The sequence below is a fragment of the Salmo salar genome, chromosome ssa25 (genome assembly GCF_905237065.1).
Source record: "Salmo salar chromosome ssa25, Ssal_v3.1, whole genome shotgun sequence".
NCBI lineage: Eukaryota > Metazoa > Chordata > Actinopteri > Salmoniformes > Salmonidae > Salmo > Salmo salar.
The window spans coordinates 36,091,854-36,113,960 of NC_059466.1; the positions used below are offsets into that span (position 1 = coordinate 36,091,854).

Genomic DNA, 22,107 nt, shown 5'->3' on the forward strand with positions numbered 1-22,107 from the left:
TCTATTTTGTGAAGTGCACCAGTCCCTCCTGCAGCAAAGCACCCCCACAACATGATGCTGCCACCCCTGTGCTTCACGGTTGGGACGGTGTTCTTTGGCTTGCAAGCTTCCCCCTTTTTCTTCCAAACATAACAATGGTCATCATGGCCAAACAGTTCTATTTTTGTTTCATCAGACCAGAGGACATTTCTCCAAAAAGTATGATCTTTGTCCCTATGTACAGTGGCAAACCGTAGTTTGGCTTTTTTATGGCGGTTTTGGAGCAGTGGCTTCTTCCTTGCTGAGCGGCCTTTCAGGTTATGTCGATATAGGACTCGTTTTACTGTGGATATAGATACTTTTGTACCTGTTTCTGCCAGCATCGTCACAAGGTCCTTTGCTGTTGTTCTGGGATTGATTTGCACTTTTCGCACCAAAGTATGTAGGACGCGTCTCCTTCTTGACCGGTATGACGGCTGCGTGATCCCATGGTGTTTATACTTGCATATTACTGTTTGTACAGATGAACGTGGTACCTTCAGACAGTTGGAAATTGCTCCCAAGGATGATCCAGACTTGTGGAGGTCTACAATTTTTTTTCTGAGATCTTGACTGATTTCTTTTGATTTTCCCATGATGTCAAGCAAAGAGGCACTGAGTTTGAAGGTCGGCCTTGAAATACATCCACAGGTACACCTCCAATTGACTCAAATGATGTCAATTAGCCTATCAGAAGCTTCTAAAGCCATGACATCATTTTCTGGAATTTTCCAAGCTGTTTAAAGGCACAGTCAACTTAGTGTATGTTAACTTCTGACCCACTGGAATTGCGATACAGTGAATTATAAATGAAATAATCTGTCTGTGAACAATTGTTGGAAAAATTACTTGTGTCATGCACAAAGTAGATGTCCTAATCGACTTCTCAAAACTATAGTTTGTTACCAAGAAATTTGTGGAGTGGTTGAAAAACTAGTTTTAATGACTCCAACCTAAGTGTATGTAAACTTTCTTTCCCTTCTTTGGACACTGTGTTAACAACCCTCCAGATGAGCTTCAATGCCATTCAACTCTCCTTCCGTGGTCTCCAACTGCTCCTAAACACAAGTAAAACTAAATGCATGCTCTTCAACCGATCGCTGCCTGCACCTGCCCGCCTGTCCAGCATCACTTCTCTGGACGGATCTAACTTAGAATTTGTGGACAACTACAAATACCTAGGTGTCTGGTTAGACTGTAAACTCTCCTTCCAGACTCACATCAATCATCTCCAATCCAAAGTGAAATCTCGAATTGGCTTCCTATTTCGCAACAAAGCATCCTTCACTCATGCTGCCAAACATACCCTCGTAAAACTGACCATCCTACCAATCCTCGACTTCGGCGATGTCATTTACAAAATAGCCTCCAATACCCTACTCAACAAGCTGGATGCAGTCTATCACAGTGCCATCCGTTTTGTCACCAAAGCCCCATATACTACCCACCACTGCGACCTGTACGCTCTCGTTGGCTGGCCTTCGCTTCATAATCGTCGCCAAACACATTGGCTCCAGGTCATCTACAAGACCCTGCTAGGTAAAGTCCCCCCTTATCTCTGCTCACTGGTCACCATAGCAACACCCACCTGTAGCACGCGCTCCAGCAGGTATATCTCTCTGGTCACCCCTAAAGCCAACTCCTCCTTTGGTCGTCTCTCCTTCCAGTTCTCTGCTGCCAATGACTGGAACGAACTACAAAAATCTCTGAAACTGGAAACACTTATCTCCCTCACTAGCTTTAAGCACCAGCTGTCAGAGCAGCTCACAGATCACTGCACCTGTACATAGCCCATCTATAATTTAGCCCAAACTACTACCTCTTCCCCTACTGTATTTATTTATTTTATTTATTTTTCTCCTTTGCACCATATTATTTATATTTTAACTTTGAACTTTCTTCAAACTACAAATCTACCATTCCAGTGTTTTTCTTGCTATACTTTATTTACTTTGCCACCATGGCATTTTTTTGCCTTTACCTCCCTTATCTCACATCATTTGCTCACATTGTATATAGTCTTATTTTTTTTTCTACTGCATCATTGATTGTATGTTGTTTTACTCCATGTGTAACTCTGTGTTTTTGTATGTTGTCGAACTGCTTTGCTTTATCTTGGCCAGGTCGCAATTGTAAATGAGAACTTGTTCTCAACTTGCCTACCTGGTTAAATAAAGGTGAAATAAAATAAATAAATAAAAACTTCCTACTTCAACTGTATGCGACCAATAACATTTAATTTGACTCCTGAGGTAATGTCCTTTTGCACCCCCTAAAACCACCCTGCTGGTCGTCTTTGAACATCTTGAAGAACAATCTGGCCTTAAATGGCCATGTACAATCTGGCCAACCCTCAGAGCCTGGTTCCTCTCTAGGTTTCTTCCTAGGTTCCCGCCTTTCTAGGGAGTTTTTCCTAGCCACTGTGCTTCTACATCTGCATTGCCTGCTGTTTGGGGTTTTAGGCTGGGTTTCTGTATAGCACTTTGTGACATCTGCTGATGTAAAAAGGGCTTTATAAATACATTTGATTGACTGATTGATTGATTTGTATGTAGTGTCATGACGTTGGCCTGTGGGTAAGGTTTATGACCCCCCCATAAATACCTTTCTCCGTTCCCCTCTCTCTCTGACCCTACTGAAGGACTCTCGAATAGCCTTTGTTAAACATGGAGAGTCTGGGAACATCAAACAAGTTGGGGGAAAGGAACCATATTTCGGAAATAGAACCAGTTGGAAATATACCAGGTACTTAATGAGTATGGATATCAGTTTGGTTGTCATCTGAGGCATTATGACTGATGACAGGACGACAAACTGTACCTGGGAAAGTCTACACATTCTAGTTATCAGATTCACATGGAATTGTTGTGCAATTTAAATGTTTGATATTGAAACTGTTTGTTAGGAGATTAAATGTAATTTTAGCTTCCAAATGAGAGAATTGGGTTTTCATAAGGAAAGAGCCCTTCTCAATCAGTGGCCCGCCCCTGTGAAGAGACAGGTGTTATAAACGATGAAACACACCCTTCTCCCCTCGCCACTATATAAGTCAGTGATGAAAATGTAACCAGTCTGTTCCGGCTACGTGACGTCTGCAGCCTCTGTGTTAAAAGGACTCACATGTCAAGTACAGAACTAAGCCAACTTCAGCGTGAGCTTTGGTTGCGAATGGTATGAACTGTGAACTCTTATTCACTACAGAAGTGATACTTCCTAGCCGTTGAGTTAGCAGCGGCCGCTGTAGACGTGGGCTAGGAAAGGACGGACGACGTATCCAGTCTAACACACAACGAAGATACTACAACGTATCCATTTTACAACCAGTGACATTCTTCCGAGGACAGGAAGATCTCTGTTGGCCAACACGGCCAGCATCTACGACCAACCTACCGAAGCGCAGCTCGGAGTAAATATTTATTGCATTTTCCTTGGGCGGTAATTTAGAATGTATACGATACTGTATTTACGATGGCATGGCTGTTTTCTGGTTCCTCAGTCTTCCCGCTCTTTCATTCAAGCCCAACCCCCTTTCTTTGTGTAACAAGCCGCCATGCCGGTTTAGCCCACTAGGGCACATTCTCCTATCATTTCCTTGTAACCATATCTGTTTGTTATGCATTTCTGTGAATTACTTAGATTAGTAAATAAATTATTTTTAGACAATTGATGTATGGATGACTCATCGTGAAGACTGGGTTCGTGCAGATAACCAACAATTTACGACGTTTGGAATGAGACTGACGAGGTAAATAACACATCATTAATCAGAGGACTCAGAGATCAGATATTATAATATCTGAAAGTTATGTTAGGAAAATTATAATTTTGTAATCTGAATATTTTCCTTGGTGCCCCGACCTCCTAGTTAATTACAGTTACATGATTAATCAGTTTAATCGCGTAATAATAATTATAGAGAGTTATTTGATAAACATGTCTTCAGTTTAATGATGCCAAAGACACGACAGTAGGTTGACTGTAATGACTATTTCTGGATGTTTTAGCCTTGGGACATTTAGGACATTTCCAATTAGAATAACTAGTTATATTTAATGAGATTGCTCATCAATGAAACCTAACCTTTAGACTTAATATGTAATCTTCACTAAAAGGCCTCTAGAAATACACACACACTTAATATAAACTTTATCTGAAGTTACGGGGAAACGCAACAAATCTAATTCTCTGCTGTCTATCTTACTGCATATAATCCACCTACTGAGGTAGGATGTCAGTCTCTTTGTACAATGAGGTGCAATCGATGGCCAGCCGGCCCGTTTACAGCCAGCCGGAGATAAGACCTGGCATGCTGCAGGGAGATTGGGAATGTTTCTGGGATGAAATGCTTGTTGGGTATGGAGGAGGGAGCACTGCGAGACTTGATGATAGGTGACGTGTCTGACCGAGCGGAATGGTCCTTGCCTGTGTCGACTTCACAAGTAGTCACTCACACACACTCCAATTTAACAACTAGGCACTCACACACCCACAGACTCCAAATTCACAACTAGACACTCACACACACTCTGACTTAACACACGCACACACTGCCCCGTGGCCGGTAGCAGAGCTATCAGAGTGAACTAATGACCATCTCAGACCTGTCAGTCACATTCTCCTTGCTACCGTCAATCAGTCTAGAAAGTCTAAGAATACAATTACATACCTATCAATCTCACTCACTCATGCTGTTAGACACGCATGCCAATACCTGTTGAGAAATACTGCTAATTATTTCATGCCAATCACGATCCCATTTAAGCTTGACAATCACTGCAAATGTCTGAGAGAAATAACCACGGTGCTATACCAAGACGGAGAATCTGTTGGAAACCAGTGATAAAAAGGTACAACATTCTAATTCTATTTGTAGAAAAATATAGTATAGTTACAGTGAGGGAAAAAAGTATTTGATCCCCTACTGATTTTGTATGTTTGCCCACTGACAAAGAAATTATCAGTCTATAACTTTAATGGTAGGTTTATTTGAACAGTGAGAGACAGAATAACAACAAAAATATCCAGAAAAACGCATGTCAAAAATGTTATAAATTGATTTGCATTTTAATGAGGGAAATAAGTATTTGACCCCCTCTCAATCAGAAAGATTTCTGGCTCCCAGGTGTCTTTTATACAGGTAACGAGCTGAGATTAGGAGCACACTCTTAAAGGGAGTGCTCCTAATCTCAGCCTGTTACCTGTATAAAAGACACCTGTCCACAGAAGCAATCAATCAATCAGATTCCAAACTGTCCACCATGGCCAAGACCAAAGAGCTCTCCAAGGATGTCAGGGACAAGATTGTAGACCCACACAAGGCTGGAATGGGCTACAAGACCATCGCCAAGCAGCTTGGTGAGAAGGTGACAACAGTTGGTGCAATTATTCGCAAATGCAAGAAACACAAAAGAACTGTCACTATCCCTCGACCTGGGGCTCCATGCAAGATCTCACCTCGTGGAGTTGCAATGATCATGAGAACGGTGAAGAATCAGCCCAGAACTACACGGGAGGATCTTGTCAATGATCTCAAAGCAGCTGGGACCATAGTCACCAAGAAAACAATTGGTAACACACTACGCCGTGAAGGACTGAAATCCTGCAGCGCCCGCAAGGTCCCCCTGCTCAAGAAAGCACATATACATGCCCGTCTGAAGTTTGCCAATGAACATCTGAATGATTCAGAGGACAACTGGGTGAAAGTGTTGTGGTCAGATGAGACCAAAATTGTGCTCTTTGGAATCAACTCAACTCGTCGTGTTTGGAGGAGGAGGAATGCTGCCTATGATCCCAAGAACACCATCCCCACCATCAAACATGGAGGTGGAAACATTATGCTTTGGGGGTGTTTTTCTGCTAAGGGGACAGGACAACTTCACCGCATCAAAGGGACGATGGATGGGGCCATGTACCGTCAAATCTTGGGTGAGAACCTCCTTCCCTCAGCCAGGGCATTGAAAATGGGTTGTGGATGGGTACTCCATCATGACAATGACCCAAAACACACGGCCAAGGCAAGAAAGGAGTGGCTCAAGAAGAAGCACATTAAGGTCCTGGAGTGGCCTAGCCAGTCTCCAGACCTTAATCCCATAGAAAATCTGTGGAGGGAGCTGAAGGTTCGAGTTGCCAAACATCAGCCTCGAAACCTTAATTACTTGGAGAAGATCTGCAAAGAGGAGTGGGACAAAATCCTCCTGAGATGTGGGCAAACCTGGTGGCCACCTACAAGAAATGTCTGACCTCTGTGATTGCCAACAAGGGTTTTGCCACCAAGTACTAAGTTATGTTTTGCAGAGGGGTCAAATACTTATTTCCCTCATTAAAATGCAAATCAATTTATACAATTTTTGACATGCGTTTTTCTGGATTTTTTTGTTGTTATTCTGTCTCTCACTGTTCAAATAAACCTAAGACTGATCATTTCTTTGTCAGTGGGCAAACGTACAAAATCAGCAGGGGATCAAATACTTTTTTCCCTCACTGTATACATTCAAATTATGTTTCAGTCATCATGCGACCCTGACATTCCAAAAATACACAGTCCACATATGCCGCCATTTTGCGATGAAATAACTGCAAGTGGCGGTTGGATGAAGTTTCCCCTAGATGTTAATCAACCTCAAGTATTCCTACCCTATATTAAAAATTAGGATTGGGGGTAGTACGCCGATTCAACATCTGTGTGTTCGGCGAGGTTCTGCTGCCTCAATTCATTTGACATTCACTGGGGTAGGGGGCCGAATAAATAAAGAGTCCTACAACACACACACACACACACACACACACACACACACACACACACACACACACACACACACACACACACACACACACACACACACACACACACACACACACACACACACACACACAGGTCTGGACAGGGTCACTTGTTATATGTATGTAATAAAGGACACACATACAGCAGTAACAATGGAACATCATTGCCCTGCAGCAATTTGGCTACAACCCATCGTACCGAGTCTGAGTAATCACCAAATCATGTCCAAGGCCACTGCAACTTCCTGTGGGGCTCAATGGAGCAGAAAATTGGAAAAATAGATTAAGCCATCTGAGCCTTTGTCTCTATAGACTTACTTCCCCCCTTCCTTTGTACTGGCACCTGTCCTCTCTATTCCTCATCGCTCTCCTCCTCTTTTCCTCTCCTCATCTTTTCTCCTTTCCTCTCAAACCTGTCCACTCCATTCCTCATTACTCCTCCTCCTCTCATCTCTCTATTCTTCATCTCCCCCTCTACTTTCCCCCTTTCCCTATCATCAGTTTTGTTGGCTTCCTCCATCTCCCTCCTCATTTCCTCTCTTGTTATCTGCTCTCCTACTGCCCCTGAAGGAATGCATCTCCTCGTCGATGCTGTTAATGACCTGCGTGTCTTTTGTCCTCTAAATGAGAGATGCCAGCATGCACAGGCCAAAATTAGCATGGAAACACAAAGCCTATGCACCGAGATGACAGTCCCCTTCAATCAAACACACACCCACAGAGAGAAAAAAGACAGGAGGAGGAGGGAGAAAGGGAGAGAGGGATAGAGACAGAGAGAGATTTAGAGAGAGAGAGATGTAAGAGAAGAAAATGAAGGAATATCAAGAGCGGTGGCGGGAGGAGAGAACGGTAGAAAGAAATCACCTTTGACCTTTATCATTGATAGTATTGTTGTACACTCTTAGAATAAGGTGCTATGTAGAACCTAAAAGCGTTATTCGGCTGTCCCCAAAGGAGAACCCTTTGAAGAACTGTTGTTGGTTCCAGGTAGAACCTGTTTGGTTCTAACTAAAACCTTTTCGGGTTCCATGTAGAAACCTTTCCACAGAGGGTTCTAAGTGGAACCCAAAAGGGTTCTAGCTGGAACCAAAAAGGGTTTTACCTGGAACCAAAAAGGGTTATCCTATGGGGACAGCTGAAGAACTGTTTTCAAACCCTTTTTTCTAAGAGTGTATGTGTCATATTCTGTGACATTGTGAATGCCAGGGAGGGATTGGTTATGAGTCCTTGAGGAGAAGCCTTGGCAACGATGAGACAGAAATAAACCAAGTCATGCTGAGAACAAAACACAATGGGATGATATCATTATCGAACAATGATTGGGTTTTCGCCGTCATATCTATCATGACATGTTGCTACAAGGAGTCATCATGCTGGTTGAGTCACAGTCAAAGAGAGATTCTGGTTTGTTAAACAGCCAAACCCAGCTGTCTTTGAAAACTTTCTTCTATTCCGAAAACACTAAGTCTTTGTTCAAAATGATACACAAGTAACACTGAAATCAACACTTGTACTTAGAAGCCCTCTCCTCCACCTTTCCAACTCTTCTGCTGTTCTCAAATTAATTACCAATCAGCTCTGGGTGACGATAATCCATCGGATTTCTAACCTAATCAGGGCCTGGCTAATATGGCTATGCTGGGCCTTCCGAGTGGCGCAGTGGTCTAAGGCACTGCATCACAGTGGTTGAGGCATCACTACATACCCGGGTTCGTTCCCAGGCTGTGTCACAGCCGGCCGTGACCGGGAGACCCATGAGGCGGCGCACAATTGGCCCAGCGTCGTCTGGGTTAGTGGAGGGTTTGGCCGGCCAGGATGTCCTTGTCCCATTGCGCTCTAGCGACTCCTTGTGGTGGGCTGGGCACCTGCAAGCTGACCCCGGTCGCCAGTTGTACAGTGTTTCCTTCGACACATTGGTGCGGCTGGCTTCCGGGTTAAGTGAGCAGTGTGTTTTGGCAGGGCTGTGTTTCGGAGGATGCATGGCTCTCAACCTTCGCATCTCCCGAGTCCGTACGGGAGTTGCAGTGATGGGACAAGACTGTAACTACCAATTGTCTATTAAGAAATTGGGGAGAAAAAGGGGTAAAAGTACAAAAACATTTTTGATATTTAATAATATGGCTATCCTATAGAACAGGCACATAGAGAGTGACCAGCAGATCAATGTAATGAATACAGAAGCAAAACTCTATTGGCCAGTGGGGGTGTCCAGTGAAATGGACTGTTTCACTGGAGAATGGAGAATGAACTCAGGAGAATGAACTCAGTTATGGCTGTGTTGTTTCTATCCTTTGCCGCAGAGTCATGACAAGGAGTGGTGAGAAGCTGGGTTCCAAAATACGTCATCTGTAGTGCAGAGGTGAGCGGTCTATCAGCTTATCAGTTCATTACTTAATAACTACCTACTGGGCACAGACGTCAACGTCCAGTTTTGAGAGACGTCATGGAATTGTGGACTAATGTGAATTCAGTGTAGACTCAAGAAACACCAAGGCACGTTGTTTACTTTTTATTTAAGATTGAGTTCAAGTAAGATGATAATCGTGTTTGGTGATGACTTTGAGCATCTCTAAGTTTTCCTTTGTTTATACATTATCACATTGAACTTTTTTTAAACACAGTGGAAACAACATTTTGTTCCCAGTGGGAAACTTCTTTAGAAACTAACGACAGTTCAAAACAAAAAGTGAGAATACAACTGGGAACCCTGGCCTGGGCTAGATTAGCTAGAATCAAAGATAGATTATTCACTCTGATAAAACTGTGATGAAGCAAGAGGGATTAAGTTACATATCTGATCTTTAAGATCTATCAGACATGACAACTCCCCTGCTAAGATTAGGATGCAAGAACCCTTTGTTCTTTACTGCAGTGGTTAATGATGGCTTTATAGTTTTTCTGTGTTTTATTTATTTATATATTTTATTTCACCTTTATTTAACCAGGTAGGCTAGTTGAGAACAAGTTCTCATTTGCAACTGCGACCTGGCCAAGATAAAGCATAGCAATTCGACACATACAACAATACAGAGTTACACATGGAATAAACAAAACATACAGTCAATAATACAGTAGAACAAAAGAAAACAAAAAGTCTATATACAGTGAGTGCAAATGAGGTAAGTTAAGGCAATAAATAGGCCATGGTGGTGAAGTAATTCAAATATAGCAATTAAACACTGAAATGGTAGATGTGCAGAAGATGAACGTGCAAGTAGAGATACTGGGGTGCAAAGGAGCAAGATAAATAAATAAATACAGTATGGGGATGAGGTAGGTAGATAGATGGGCTGTTTACAGATGGGCTATGTAAGGGTGCAGTGATCTGTGAGCTGCTCTGACAGCTGGTGCTTAAAGCTAGTGAGGGAGATATGAGTCTCCAGCTTCAGAGATTTTTGCAGTTCGTTCCAGTCATTGGCAGCAGAGAACTGGAAGGAAAGACGACCAAAGGGGGAATTGGCTTTGGGGGTGACCAGTCAGATATACCTGCTGGAGCGTGTGCTTTACCTAGCAGAGACTTGTAGATAACCTGTAGCCAGTGGGTTTGGGGACGAGCATGAAGCGAGGGCCAACCAACGAGAGAGTACAGGTTGCAATGGTGGGTAGTATGTGGGGCTTTGGTGACAAAATGGATGGCATTGTGATAGACTGCATCCAGTTTGTTGAGTAGAGTGTTGGAGGCTATTTTATAGATGACATCACCAAAGTCGAGGATCGGTAGGATAGTCAGTTTTACGAGGGTATGTTTGGCAGCATGAGTGAAGGATGCTTTGTTGCGATATAGGAAGCCGATACTAGATTTAATTTTGGATTGGAGATGCTTAATGTGAGTCTGGAAGGAGAGTTTACAGTCTAACCAGACACCCAGGTATTTGTAGTTGTCCACGTATTCTAAGTCAGAGCCGTCCAGAGTAGTGATGCTGGATGGGCGAGCAGGTGCGGGCAGTGATCGATTGAATAGCATGCATTTAGTTTTACTTGCGTTTAAGAGCAGTTGGAGGCCACGGAAGGAGAGTTGTATGGCATTGAAGCTCGTCTGGAGGTTAGTTAACACAGTGTCCAAAGAGGGGCCAGAAGTTACAGAATGGTGTCGTCTGCGTAGAGGTCGATCAGAGAATCACCAGCAGCAAGAGCAACATCATTGATGTATACAGAGAAGAGAGTCGGCCCGAGAATTGAACCCTGTGGCACCACCATAGAGACTGCCAGAGGTCTGGACAACAGGCCCTCCGATTTGACACACTGAACTCTATCAGAGAAGTAGTTGGTAAACCAGGCGAGGCAATCATTTGAGAAACCAAGGCTGTCGAGTTTGCCAATAAGAATGTGGTGATTGACAGAGTCGAAAGCCTTGGCCAGGTCGATGAATACGGCTGCACAGTATTGTCTCTTATCGATGGCGGTTATGATGTCGTTTAGGACCTTGAGCGTGGCTGCGGTGCACCCATGACCAGCTCTGAAACCAGATTGCATAGCAGAGAAGGTACGGTGGGATTTGAAATGGTCGGTAATCTGTTTGTTAACTTGGCTTTCGAAGACCTTAGAAAGACAGGGTAGGAGAGATATAGGTCTGTAGCAGTTTGGGACTAGAGTGTCACCCCCTTTGAAGCGGGGGATGACCGCGGCAGATTTCCAATCTTTGGGAATCTCAGACAATACGAAAGAGAGGTTGAACAGGCTAGTAATAGGGATTGCAACAATTTCAGCAGATAATTTTAGAAAGAGAGGGTCCAGATTGTCAAGCCCGGCTGATTTGTATGGGTCCAGATATTGCAGCTCTTTCAGAACATCAGCTATCTAGATTTGGGTGAAGGAGAAATGGTGGGGGCTTTGGCGGGTTGCTGTGGAGGGTGCCGGGCTGTTGACCGGGGTAGGGGTAGCCAGGTGGAAAGCATGGCCAGCCGTAGAGAAATGCTTATTGAAATTCTCAATTATAGTGGATTTATCGGTGGTAACAGTGTTTCCTAGCCTCAGAGCAGTGGGCAGCTGGGAGGAGGTGCTCTTATTCTCCATGGACTTTACAGTGTCCCAGAACTTTTTGGGTTAGTACTACAGGATGCAAACGTCTGTTTGAAAAAGCTAGCCTTAGCTTTTCTAACGGCCTGTGTATATTTGTTCCTAACTTCCCTGAAAAGTTCCATATCACGGGGGCTATTCGAGGCTAATGCAGAACGCCACAGGATGTTTTTGTGCTGGTCAAGGGCAGATAGGTCTGGAGTGAACCAAGGACTATATCTATTCCTAGTTCTACATTTTTTGAGTGGAGCATGCTTATTTAAGATGTTGAGGAAGGCACTTTTAAAGAGCCAGGCATCATCTACTGACGGGATGAGGTCAATGTCATTCCAGGATACCCCGGCCAGGATACCTGGCCGGGGTAGAAAGGCCTGCTCGCAGAAGTGTTTTAGGGAGCATTTGACAGTGATGAGGGGTGGTCGTTTGGTCGCAGACCCATTACGGATGCAGGCAATGAGGCAGTGATTGCTGAGATCTTGATTGAAAACAGCAGAGCTGTATTTGGAGGAGGAGTTAGTTAGGATGACATCTATGAGGGTGCCCGTGTTTACGGATTTGGGGTTGTACCTGGTAGGTTCATTGATAATTTGTGTGAGATTGAGGGCATCAAGCTTAGATTGTAGGATGGCCGGGGTGTTAAGCATGTCCCAGTTTAGGTCACCTTGTAGCACGAGCTCAGAAGATAGATGGGGGGCAATCAATTCACATATGGTATCGAGGGCACAGCTGGGGGCAGAGGTAGGTCTATAGCAAGCGGCAACAGTGAGAGACTTGTTTCTGGAAAGGTGAATTTTTAGAAGTAGAAGCTCGAATTGTTTGGGTACAGACTTGGATAGTAATACAGAACTCTGCAGGCTATCTTTGCAGTAGATAGCAACACCGCCCCCTTTGGCAGTTCTATCTTGGCCGAAAATGTTATAGTTAGCGATGGAGATTTCAGGGTTTTTGGTGGTTTTCCTAAGCCAGGATTCAGACACGGCTAAGACATCCGGGTTGGCAGAGTGTGCTAAAGCAGTGAGTAAAACAGAGTGTGCTAAAGCAGTGAGTAAAACAAACTTAGGGAGTAGGCTTCTAATGTTAACATGCATGAAACCAAGGCTTTTACAGTTACTGAAGTCAACAAATGAGAGCACCTGGGGAGTGGGTGTGGAGCTAGGCACTGCAGGACCTGGATTAACCTCCACATCACCAGAGGAACAGAGGAGAAGTAGGATAAGGGTACGGCTAAAGGCTATACGAACTGGCCATCTAGCACGTTCGGAACAGAGAGTAAAAGGAGCAGGTTTCTGGGCACGATAGCATAGATTCAAGGCATAGTGTACAGACAAAGGTAAGGTAGGATGTGAGTACATTGGAGGTAAACCTAGGCATTGAGTAATGATGAGAGAGATATAGTCTCTAGAGACATTTAAACCAGGTGATGTCATCGCATATGTGGGAGGTGGAACAACATGGTTGGTTAAGGCATATTGAGCAGGGCTAAAGGCTCTACAGTGAAATTAAACAGTGATCACTAAAATGGACGAGGCATATTGATATTAGAGAGAGGCATGCGTAGCCAAGTGAACATATGGGTCCAGTGAGTGGTTGGGCTGACTGGGGACACGGCGATTCAGACAGTTAGCAGGCCGATGCTAACAAGCTAACAGTTAGTAGGCCGGGGCTAAACAAGCAAGCAGTTGGCAGACCGGGGCTAGCAGTTAGCAGACGGGGGCAGGCAAGCTAGCAGTTAGCAGACCGGGGTGAGCAAGCTAGCAGTTAACAGACCGGGGGAATTAGTAGGGTTCAAAGTAGCTCTAGGTAGCTAGTAGGCTGCAGTTAGCAGAATGGGCCTTCAGCGGACGTCGCGCCTGATGGGCCTGTTGGAATCCTCGGGCAGATTATGTCGGTATTCCAGTCGTAGAGGATCGGTGGGGTTCCGTGCCCCGTACCGGCAGTAGAAGGGGTCCGGATATTGTAGCCCAGGAGTGGGCTTCGGTGGTAGCACAGGAGCCCTGGCCGGGCAAGCTTCAGGCTAATTGGTGCTTGCTCCGGGATGGAAACGCTAGCCAGGAGTAGCCAGGAGTAGTCACCCGGGATTGCGGTGAGCTAGTTACGAAGATCCAGATGAAAATGTTCAGAGTTTGCAGTTGGAATCCGGGGATATGGAGGGAATTTTTTAAAAATAATAATAGGTCCGTTATGCTCTGGTTTGAGTCACGTTGTTCAAACTGGCGAGAGCTTTCCGAGCTAAAGGCTAGCTGATGACCGCTAGCAATGGTTTGCTGAATGATAGCTGGTAGGTAGTTAGCTGCCTAGCTTCAGATCCGAAGTAAATAGAAATACTTTAGTTTTTTTTAAAACAGGTCCACGCCACATTGGGTGAGGCGGGTTGCAGGAGAGTATTTAGAAGTTGGGGTTTAGGAAAATATTTTTAAAATATATGTGAAGAAAAAGATGTCAAAATATATATACAAGGGACACGACAGGACAAACACAAAGACGTCTGACTGCTACGCCATCTTGGTGGAGCGCTTAGAACAGAACAGAGAGATGCTGTGCTGGATAAAGATGAGTCCATCCTATTAACCCAGATTCAGGAGTGCTGCGGTCTTACTGAGAACTGAAAGAGGCTGGAGACATAAACAGCCTCCTCCTCCTCCGGCAGAAAGCACCAGACTGAATATTTAATAGAACCCATTTCAGATTCACTGCTGCTTTTAAATGTACTTCCGCTTCTCAAAGACGAGGCTGGCTGCTGAATAACTGAGCAGGGCTGAGCCTGAGCAGGGAATCCCGTTGAGGTGTGTGTGTGTGTGTGTGTGTGTGTGTGTGTGTGTGTGTGTGTGTGTGTGTGTGTGTGTGTGTGTGTGTGTGTGTGTGTGTGTATGTGTGTGTGTGTGCGCGCGCGCATGCGCGTCTCCGTGATGTGTGTGCCATGTGTGTGTGAGATTAAAGAAATGTAGAGTTCAGCGGCATTCACCAGGTAATTACTAGACAGAAGACTCCCCTCTTCCATCCCTCTCTACACCCCTCCCTTCTTATCCCTTCCCCTGGGGTGGGCAGAAGGACCTTTGTGCCTTTATGCGGGATGGGCGGTGGTAGGGAGAGGGGGGGTAACAGGTAGAGGTGTACACATGGGGAGGGAGCTGAGAGAGGGATGCATGGCAGGGCAGTGCATCGTGATTGGCAATCTATTATCCAGTCCAGTCACTTGTCCTCTGCAATGTGTAGAAAATGACTTTTATCCCCCTGCTGCTGCAGCTTCTTCAAGGCTGTTTGGTTCAGTAGTTGGTCCTGCTGAAGCGGGGTTCTCCCTGATTGCCTTGCTGGCTGGCTGCAATTGAACGGAGACCGCCACAGTCTTCTGAGCCCACGACTCAGGGCTCCACACTTCATACCAAACGGCAGTGGAGTTGCAGCGTTGCGGTGTGCACACTTCAGAGGGGGAGCAGGGATCAAAGCCAGCGAGTGGGAGGGAGGGAAACCCAGCACGACACAAAAACACAGCACATCACAGGCACAACTATGCAGCATTTCCCCACCAGCGTGGTGTATTAATTGCAGTCCAACACAACATTACTCCAGAACATTCTAGAACAGTCTGGAACACTGTAGCACAGCTTTGAACACCACACACTGCACGGTTCAGCAAAGCACATGGCAGCAATTAAATTCAACGGAATTTAATTTGATGAGACTTTATCAATCCCTCATGGCATTGATAAGACTTAATTACCGTAATCATCTCATGTCTTTGTCAGGGCACAAGTTCACCCCACTCCCAGTTGCAAACAGAAAACCACATCATATGAAAGGCACAAACCTGGCCCAAGCACAGGCCCCAATCCAGGCTGACTGGCCAAGTAGCCACTGGCTGGAGGAGCCAAGGGAATAGTATCATAAGAGGTTTATGAGGCAGTCTCAGAACAAATACTGACAATACAGACAGAGACAGAGACACACACACACACACACACACACACATATACACCTAGAGCCACACACACACCTCCCTGTGTGTTGAATCCTACATTCCCTGGTCTCCTAGACAGCTCTGCAGAGGTTGATGTCTAATTCCCTGTGACTGGATTCTCTGATGGATGAGCTCTCTGCCTCCCCCTCTCCTGCCCTACCTCCCCCTCTCCTGCCTCCCCCTCTCCCTCTCCTGCATCCCCCTCCCCTGCTTTTATTCTCTCTTACACACACTAATCTCCCCCTCCTTCTCACCCTTCTCTCCTGTGTGTGACTTATCTAAGTGCTTGTTCGTGGTTAGAGGGACATTAGGCGGCCCTCATAAATGTTCTGCAGATGATTCATGGCTGGGGAAATAATGACTACAATACTACATTATAATGTGCTGGTCTTGTGCTGGAGACATATTTTTGATAATTGAATGTTTTTATGAAGTTTAAAATAGAGCTACAATAATTCTAAAACCAGATTATTCTAACCAATGTCACATGGGTATCTGAACAAACAATAGCACAGGAAAACTATTTGTCTTTTTGATGGGTCATTGATAATCTCCTTGGACACTTCTTCCATTTCTCTCCCATTCCTCTCCATCCTTTGTGATGAGCACGAGGCTTTCGCTTGACAAGCTTGCATTGCGCTGTCAAATTCGCTCTTGTTGGTTTTGAAAAATCCACTAGACTAGGCCCTACAAATGATCCAGTTGAATCTTTTCAATTAAAATGACCGTCACACTTGCCTGTGGCCATGTAACTTTGAAGCAATGTAAGTTTAAAACGTGCTATGTTAATATGAAACATTTTGATAGGTTCAGTTCATGCTATTGCTATTGCAAGACTGGTCCCTGCGGCTATAGCCTACTAATTACTAGGTTAGTAGGCCTACTTGCTCTCGAGAACCCAAGGCATTACATGTAATTAAGAAGACATTGTACCTTATCCTAAGGGTTCTCAGCTATAAGCACCACTTACCAGTGGGACCATTTGAACTACAATCCCTACGCTCTGTTTTAATGTTTAGAAACGTCAATAATCATCGCTTATGATGCGGTTTTCAAAACATATGGAATTATCTTTCATATCAGCGAGAAATCATCTTTCAAATGAAAAAGATACACTTACTGTAGCAGGTCAGATCCATACGGATGTGTCCCTCCAGCCGGCAAACTACACTTCCACTACACTTCCTCCCCTGTTATGCTTACACACAGGTGTTTGAGCACACTAGATAGCTAATTAGCACAGGTGGTCATCTCTGTTTTCTGTCTGTCTTCTATAAACAAGCGCTGTAACATGGAGATATGGCCGAGTGAGAACCCTAACCCTATAAAGGTGTGTAGTAATTTAATCTTTCTTTTTTTATTGTTATTTCTCGCTGGTATGAAAGATAATTCCATATGTTTCGAAAACTGTACCGCAAGCGTTAGCTCTTCACAAAACTAACCCGGCCAGAAGTATACTGTAGAATACTATACTACCCACTGTTGTATTGCTTGATCATGTAGTGCTTATTATAGAATTGTATAGTATACTGTATAATACTATATTACACACTGTAGTATCCCTTAATTGTGTAGTGCTAACTAAATACTACAGTATTATCTGCAAAAAAAACACTGTAGTAAATACTACAGTAATGTCCGCAAAAGCACTAGTGTTAGCAAAAACGCGACCGCTTTTTTCACTATAGTAATACTACAGTATTTAATTTGCATATACCCTCCCCATTCCCCTCCCCATAGCCCAATTTGTGCCACCCATGATTGAGAACCCTACTGTACATGGCAAGTATAGACCATAAATTGTGTTCCCTAAAGTGAAACTATCGTTTACACTCCAGTCTTACCTACTAGAGGTCTGCTCAGGAATGATTTATTCATCCCGCTTCCGCCTGCACCCTGAGCTTTTCATACCCACCCACCCACCCACCCACTGGCTTTCTGTCTAACTCCCACCCACAACTGCATTCCTGCAATTCTATTTTAGGCGTAAATGACCCAGCCCACTTGCCAGCAATGATCGCAGCAATTTTATGCCCTAAAGACCATATCAACATGTGCAAAAAATAACCTAACAAAAAGGTTAAATACTACACAAAAAGGTTAATACAACACAAATAGACACTTGCATCAGCCAATAGGCTAGACGTAGTCTGAAGAGAACAGAGTTGGAGAGACTTGCACTTTCTCTTGAGCTATGTTTTATACCCTTTTAGGGGTGGGACAATTTTCAGATGGAGACAAACATGGGTGATCAATATTTATTTCCAGGTGTAACAGTGTAGGTTCCGTCCCTCTCTTCACCCCAACCCGGGCTCGAACCAGGGACCCTTGCACACATCAACAACTGACACCCACCGAAGCATCGTTACCCATCGCGCCACAAAAGTCGGAAACCCTACTTCAAGTCTCAGAGCGAGTGACGTCACTGATTGAAATTCTATTAGCGCGCACCACCGCTAACTAACTAGCCATTTCACATCGGTTACACTTACCCCCCCTTTGACCTCCTCCTTTTCCTCTGCAACCAACGATCCGGGTCACGGCACCAATGTAACAGTGTAGGTTCCGTCCCTCTCTTCGCCCCAACCCGGGCTCGAACCAGGGACCCTTGCACACATCAACAACTGACACCCACCGAAGCATCGTTACCCATCGCGCCACAAAAGCCACGGCCCTTGCAACGCAAGGGGAAACCCTACTTCAAGTCTCAGAGCGAGTGACGTCACTGATTGAAATGCTATTAGCGCGCACCACCGCTAACTAACTAGCCATTTCACATCGGTTACATAGGCAATAGTCAACTATAATCTAATCATATTCAGGAAGTAAATTTACTTGGAACTATAACAGCCCCATCTTTCTCCGCCCATGCATAGGCTATAGCCTACTATTTTAGTTGAGACCACAGGTGCACCTGATCTCCACATCTGGCTACTGAACTTGAAGCAGCAAGAATGATGACAGTGGACACTTGCATTTTTTCTTGAGCTACGTTTTGCTTATTGGATATAGCCTACCTTTTAGGAGGACGATTTTCAGGCAGAGACATATAAATGGTTAACCAATATTTCAGTAGCGTAAAGTATTTAAGTAAAAAATACTTTTAAGTAATACTTAAGTAGTTTTTGGGTGTATCCGTACTATACTATTTATATTTATTAACTTTTACTTCACTGCATTTCTAAAGAAAATAATGTACTGTTTACTCTATACATTTTCCCTGACACCCAAAAGTACTCATTACTCATCATTTTGAATGCTTTGCAGGACAGGAAAATTGTCAAATTCACACACTTATCAAGAGAGGTTATCCCTACTGCCTCTGATCTGACTGACTCACCAAACACAAATGCTTCCTTTGTAAATGATGTGTTGAAGTGTGCCCCTGGCTATCTGAAAATTAAAAATTGTACTTTTTATTCCATACATTTTCCCAGACACCCAAAAGTACTCGTCACATTTTAAGAGGTTAGCAGGACAGGAAAACGGTCCAATTCCCACACTTGTCAAGAGAACATGCCAGGTCATCCCTACTGCCTCTGATCTGATGGACTCACTAAACACAAATGCTTCGTTTGTAAATTATGTCTGAGTGTTGGAGTGTGCCCCTGGCTATCTGTAAAATAAAATAAATAAGAACATTGTGCCGCCTGGTTTGCTTAATATGAGGAATTTGAAAGAATTTCTACTTTTACTTTTGACGCAGTATATTTTTTAAATTCAATTTACTTGTTATACTTAATTATATTTTAAACCAAATACTTTTAGACTTTTAGTCAAGTAGTATTTTACTGGGCGACTTTCACTTTTACTTGAGTCATTTTCTATGAAGGTTTCTTTAGTTTTACTCAAGTATGACACTTGGGTGCTTTTCCACCATAGCAATATGTCATGAAAAACAAATGGCTCGCTCACCATGGTAGCCTGTGAGCGCGATGCGCTTTTTCCTTGTCGACGATTAGCAACAACACCTCGACCCACGTTCGGTGAGCGCCCTCCACTTCATCCCAGTATGGATATTTATTCACACACACTGTAGCAAACTATATAGTCTAATCATATTTAAGTTAATTTCCTTAGAAAGATGATTGCCACGCGATTCTCCACCCATGCATAGGCAGCCTACTTTATTTCATTGAGACCAAACATAGAGTATACGCGCTCTTGGTCTCGCACACCCAACTAGAAGAGAGGAGGTAGGCTCCTTAAGCTCCTTAACTTGGAGCAGTGAATTCTGAGTGTGTGAATAATGCGACAGAGACGTGCTTTAAATACAATAGGCAGGCCTAAGCTAACGCATACAAAGCAGAAAGACGACCGTTTCCATTATACTGGGAAAAATGTGTAAATCTGTGGACATCGGAGGGTTGGAGTTAAGAACTGAATGAATGGTGGATTGGCCGCGGTGGGTGAGAATCCAGCACTTGAACAAATTGGAAATTAGGAATATATGTATAATTCTTTAACTACAGTTACCATAGATGTGAGCGAAATAGCTGTAAGTAGCAGTATAAATATTTTTATATATTAGTTTACTCCAATTAGGGTAGGGGTGGTGGGTGGTAGGTTGGTGGGGGGGGAGGGGGGGGGGCAATCCTGCGGGAATGCTGCCCTCTACTACCTACCTACAGGTTTCTTCAAAACACTACAGTAAATACTACAGTATACCACCAATGAATGCCAAAACACTACAGTAAATACTACAGTATAACACCAATGAATGCCAAAACACCACAGTAAATACTACAGTATACCACCAATGAATGCCAAAACACTACAGTAAACACCACAGGGCGACAGGTAGCCTAGCGTTTAGCGTGTTTGGCCAGTAACTGAAAGGTTGCTGGATAGAATACCCGATGACCAAGGCACTTAAACCTTTTACAGCACATTTTACTGCACCAAAAAAATAACAAAAATACTACAGTAGCCTTTCGGAGTCCCTAACCACTGGATGGTCCGGTTTTCAGGGGAAATGGAAAGAGCAACTTCAGCTTTTGGACGTTAACAAGGCAACACTCCATCTTAACTCGTCCACATTTTCCTGTATTGGTTGAACAGTGCAGAAGAGAACCTCTCCCGGCAGTATTTTTCTTCTTGTCAAGACAAGTATGTAGGAGTTCTAGTTTCAGACATTTATTTTACACCTGTTACGTTAGGTTAATACTACAGTAAAAAAAAAAGTAAAAAAAAACACTAGGCTACAGTGAATACTATAGAATATAAATATAGTAATACTACAGTATTTTTACCATAGTATACTATAGTATTTTTCACGTGGGTGGAGAGCACAAAAAAACCATTTTGCTGCATTGCACCTGTCCAAACAAACATTTGTAGGCGAATGTAGGTTAGTTGAGACCTCACCTGAACTGAAACGTTTAATTTTATAATGACTATATTATTAAATGAATTTTCCATCATAGAAATATTTTGAATGTTTGTAACAAGTTACAGTATGAAATCAATGAATATAGTCTAACCGCAATTAGTAGCAAAAACTGCTTGTAGTTTAGGCTATCCTATGAGTTTTAACCATTCTAATAATGATATCGCGTTGGGAATGGCTGTGGTCTTTGTCGTTTGTTACGTCTTCGTCGGGAACCCCCTTGTCATATTCATTATGGGACACCGCAGTGCATGTTTCACACAACCACCATCAGAAAATTACAACGTTTCTGTAAGGATTGCAACAGAAACCCCCTCTTACCTGAGAATTGCACTACAGCAAGTGGTGGCTTGGTGTGTCGTGAGAGTGGCTGGTGGTGGAGCCTGTGCAGTCAGTCCGTCTCTGTGGCGTGTGATCACAGCTGTGGTATCAACAGCCCCGCTCCGTGCAGCAGCCCGGTGCTCCGGTGTGTAGGGGGCGTGGTCACCGTTTCGGGGAGCTAGCTGGGGCAGCTTCTCTGCTGTCTGCTGAACCCTATTTAGGATGTTATTTATCCAGTGGCAATGTACCGTGATATTCAATATCCTAATCATATCCAATTGACTGAATAAGTCATACGGCAGTATCACCTTATTTGTTCAGATGTCTCTCCCTCTCTCCCCCTCTCGTTCTGTGTGTCTATGTGTGTCTTTCCCCTCTTTTTCTCCGTGTGTGTGCCCACGTGTATTTCTTTGCGCCAGTGTGTGTGTGTGTGTGTTAAAAACGTGAGATAGAAGTGTTCCAGATCTAGGTTCAGATTGTGGTATAGTACCATACTTCTGCCCTTAGCTGGTACGAGATAGAATTATAGCGTTACAATTATATAATCACAATTATAGAATTACACAGAACACTGAATTATAGGATTTCTTTTTGTGAACAATTGTTTTCTTTAGACCAATTTAAAAAA

General features: G+C 43.8%; 1 protein-coding gene across 4 annotated transcripts in view; it reads right to left on the reverse strand.

Annotated features, from left to right (window-relative positions):
• Nucleotides 1–21,845, reverse strand: part of sytl5 (synaptotagmin-like 5) — a 95,600-nt gene extending 73,755 nt beyond the window's left edge. The window contains exon 1 of one of the 4 annotated variants that reach the window (XM_014174206.2): nt 21,480–21,845. The gene's annotated coding sequence lies outside the window, so the exon portion shown is untranslated. Of the gene's footprint in view, nt 1–19,684; nt 19,979–21,479 lie in introns of those variants that run through there. The other 3 variants (XM_014174204.2, XM_014174207.2, XM_014174205.2) reach the window with 3 other exon arrangements.
• Between the last annotated feature and the right edge of the window lie 262 nt (nt 21,846–22,107).